This window comes from Cucumis sativus, chromosome 6 (assembly GCF_000004075.3).
Source record: "Cucumis sativus cultivar 9930 chromosome 6, Cucumber_9930_V3, whole genome shotgun sequence".
NCBI classification, from domain to species: domain Eukaryota; kingdom Viridiplantae; phylum Streptophyta; class Magnoliopsida; order Cucurbitales; family Cucurbitaceae; genus Cucumis; species Cucumis sativus.
The window spans coordinates 17,499,714-17,504,002 of NC_026660.2; the positions used below are offsets into that span (position 1 = coordinate 17,499,714).

General features: G+C 27.9%; 1 long non-coding RNA gene across 1 annotated transcript; it reads left to right on the forward strand.

The window, feature by feature from the left end:
- The first annotated feature begins 592 nt into the window (after positions 1-592).
- On the forward strand, positions 593-1,811 carry LOC116404334. The gene is made up of 2 exons (XR_004217173.1): positions 593-717; positions 1,448-1,811. It is a non-coding gene; the product is annotated as an uncharacterized LOC116404334 (long non-coding RNA).
- Positions 1,812-4,289: the final 2,478 nt, after the last annotated feature.

Sequence of the window (4,289 nt, forward strand, 5' to 3'; positions counted from 1 at the left end):
TCCCGTACAGCTGGCACATTTTGCTGCGTATAGTGGAAGTCGTGTACCCCGTACACGACTTCTGTACAATGAGTCAACGGTCAACAGTCCAGTCAACCGTAGGGTTCACGGGTGGACGTAGGGTTCAGAGGGTGTGGACACGTGTCGCGCATGTAGGAAGTCGTATACGGGGTACACGACTTCGACTATTTTTAAAACCCTAGAATTCCCTCATTCTGCCTTCATTCCAAATATTTTTTCCTTCCTCTCTAAATTTTTCCTCTTCCTCTTTTTCGTTCTTCCTTCCTCTTTCCTTTCCTCTTCCTTCATCTTTCCTTTCCTCTTCCTTCATATTTCCTCTTCCTTCATCTAGTTTTTTCTCTCTTCATCTTTACTCTTTCTAACCCATTCTTCATCCCAACTTCATCTTTCCTTTCCCCCTCTTCATCTTTTCTCTTCCTATTTCATTCTCCCTTCCAACTTCAAATTTTCTCTTCCCCTCTTCTCTTTTCCTCTCATCCATTTTTCCTTTCAAATTTTCTCTTCCTCTCTTCACTTTTCCTCTTTTATTTCGTCATAAAGGTATGTTTTTCTAAAAATCGTGGACGGGGTATACGATTTTGTTGTTAAAATTATTTTATTTTATTATTATGTTGATAAAATAATTTATTTTTTGTTGTAGGCTTCTCCTATCTTCCATTGTCTCCTATCCTCCATTATCTCATTCATCTTCACAAGGTATGTTTATTCCAACCCTAATTTTATTTAGATTTGTTATTTTATTTTCTTATTTTGTGGAAAAAAATTGTTTGAATTTAGTTATGTTTTTTTGAATTTAGTTATGTTTTTTTGAATTTAGTTATATCTTTGAATTTAGTTATATCTTTGAATTTAGATATATCTTTGAATTTAGATATATCTTTTGAATTTTGTTATATTCCTTGAATTTTGTTATATTTTTTTTGAATTTTGTTATTTTTTAACCTTATTAATAATAATAATAAAATTATTATTATTATTATTAAAAATAATAATTATTAATAAAAATCAAAACCTAACCTAATGAATGTGAAATGTACTTTTTTTTCTTTTCTGATTGATTTGACTAATAATAATAATAATAATAACATAATAAAAATAATCCTGATTTGACTAATAATAATGATTTGACTAATAATAAAAAAATAATAGTAAAAATAATAATGATTTGACTAATAATAATAATAATAAAAACAATAAGAATAAGAATAATAAGAAATAATAATAATAATAATAATAATAATAAAACATAAAACATAAAAACATAATAATAATAATTATTATTAGGGTTATTATTAAAAAATATAATTATTAATAAAAATCTAAAAGGAAAACCTAATTAATGCACCCTTAACCTTAGTGTACTTTTTTTGTTTTTTTAATTTTAATAATAATAATAATAATAATAATAATAATAATAATAATTTAGGGTGACGAAGTCATGGGAGATATAGATAGCCTTGTTCAGCGGACTCGACGTTTAAATGTTGTCGACACAGATCGTAGACGAATTCGACGGCGACGACGACGACAAGGCGATGATGTCGTAGAGGGAGATGGGGAAGCTTCTTAAGTTGTATAATTTAAGTGTTTTTAAATTTTGCTAAATAAAAAGTTGAACTTTTTAAAATTAATTATAAATTAGAAGTTGTTAATACACGATTTAGATGTAGGAGTATTCTTAATAATATCAATATATAATATATATTTTTTAAAAGTAGAGAACCAAGTATTAAAAAAAACGTTCAAAATTCTTATAAGATATCACTAATGATGTGTTTACCTTTGGTTTATTTTTTTAATTTGTTCATAATAAACATAAACTACAAAAAATTTGGCCATTTAAACAAAAACAAAAATTTTCACATATTTAAAGTTGAAGATTTAAACAAAAACATAAATTTCCAACTACCCTAATTTTGAAAATACTTTTTAAAAACACATTATTTTAAAAACAAATTCGTCTTTCACAAATGTTTTTACCCTAAAAATAGTTAATCTTTTAAAATATAATAATTTTAAAAACAATTATTTAGGAAGTCGTGTACGGGTACACGACTTCTGTCCACGTGGGTCAAACTCGTGCGTAAGTGGAGCGAAGTGGTCAAATGTGCTGACATGTGCATTTAGGAAGTCGTGTACGGGGTACACGACTTCGTTTAATTTTATTTGGAAGTCGTGTACCCCCGTACACGACTTTCTTCAATTTCAAAAAAACACCTATTTTTGAAAATAGTTTGGAAAACAACCTTATTCTTATAATTTCTTTCCCAACAACCATATTTTTCAAAATATTTTCACAAAACACATTATTTTTTAAAAAAATCCCTTAGTTGACATACCAAAATATAAAGTAAATTGTGGCTAAGATCGTAAAGTGATAAAAAATTGGGAATCATATTACTTATTTATTTTGTTATATATATAATTATAAAAAAATATTGTTATATTTGTAGCCAGACCAATTTTGAAATATAACAAAAACTAGAAGTTAATTAATGATTATTAATAATATCTAAATTTTCTTTTTTACACTTTGTGCAAGTGAAGATGTTCGGGTGTACTCAATATTGACCCAACGTATCGTTTATAAAAAAAAGAAAACAATTTTCGTTAAAAAGATATTTAAAAAGATATCAATCTATATGGTACAACTTGTTGATGATCAAATGGCCCCTTGCAATTATTTGCAGAGACAGGAAAAGGTTGAAGAAAAAAAAGGCAAAATTTCATATTTATTCCTTTTGGTTTTTTTGGATGGATGCCGATTTGTTCTTGTCCGAAACCACCCACTAATGTTGTACCCTATTGAGCCCCTTTCTCATGGGGGGCCTTCCTCCTATTTGTGTGCCACTACTTTAAAATTATGGGCTAATCAAAACTTTTTTAGATAAAGAAATACCTCCTTCAAATGTGTGAGAACACATTAAAGTTCTTTAAATTATCATGATTGCAATTTCTGCATATATCAAGAAAACATGTGAGTCAACCTTTTTCTTTTTAATCTAATCTCTTATCTTCTTTGTTTGAATATATATTTTTATGTTTCTCTAACCGTCCGTCTCACACTAAACCATATTATATCTGTTAAAGAGATTTATAATATAAACAATATATTAAGTTCTACAACGTGGGCTAACTCAAGGTTTTTCATTTACCTTGAAGCCAATCCATAATGGTTCATTGAGTCTCTAGCTCTTAAGAAAATATTTCTTTTCAAATAGCATACCAAAACAGGCCCTTTTCGTATCTCAGTGTTGTACTAACAAAAATTGTGATTATTCTAATTTATTTTTACCGATATTGTTTAATCATTAATTGTGTATTTAGTGCATCCCAATTATAAATAATTACTATATGGTTTGCCTCAAATTCGACAAGAACTATATTACTAAAAAAGGAAGAAGAAGAAAAGAGGAAGAATTCAATCCTAAATCGTATGAATATTATATTAAAAGATGGAGATCAAAGAATCCAAGTCTTGATTTAATTATTTACAGTTAAAGAAGCATAAGAACTACCGACATCAAATAGTGGGGTTTTGGCTGATTAAAGACTCAACAATAGTTATTAGGGTAGGATACAAACGTACGTAGATAGCAAGCAATGAAATTCCATTGTCTTCTTGTTATTGGCCGACCTTGACTTGTAGGGTATATAGTTTAATTAAGAAGAAAAAAAACCATTATAGATAAAAAGGAGAATGTTATGAAATTCAGGTCTAGATCTTGAAGATGTGAGATGGAAGAAACCTAGGCAATATATTAGAACCCAACCCAAACAACTTTTCAAAAAGGGGTGGCAATGGTTACATGCATGTTCTTGTGTCTTCATCAATAATTAAAATTATATCATACTGGACCCCTACCCTAATTCATAAGAGGTTATCACATAGAACCTTGATCTTGTGATAGTTTTTGTTACAGAATATCTATATAGTTTATTCTTATTCATCGCATCCTTTAATTAGTGTAAGACAAATTAAACAAAAAAACCGAAGTAAGGGATTTTTACCCATGAAAAATTCTAATTTCTACACTATCTACTTCATAAATGTTCCATGAATTGTTTAGTTAAGATCTTTTGACATCAATTTAACCATTTTACTATTGTTTCAAAATTTTTAAATATTTAATTCTTTCATTATTATCATCCTTTTCAAATTTTAGTTGTCTTTTTTAAATTCATTATTTTTGTTTGATAGATGAAGAATATTTCAAATAATTAATGTTCCTTTGTTTTCTGAAATTTTCGTTATAATGTTCAAGACT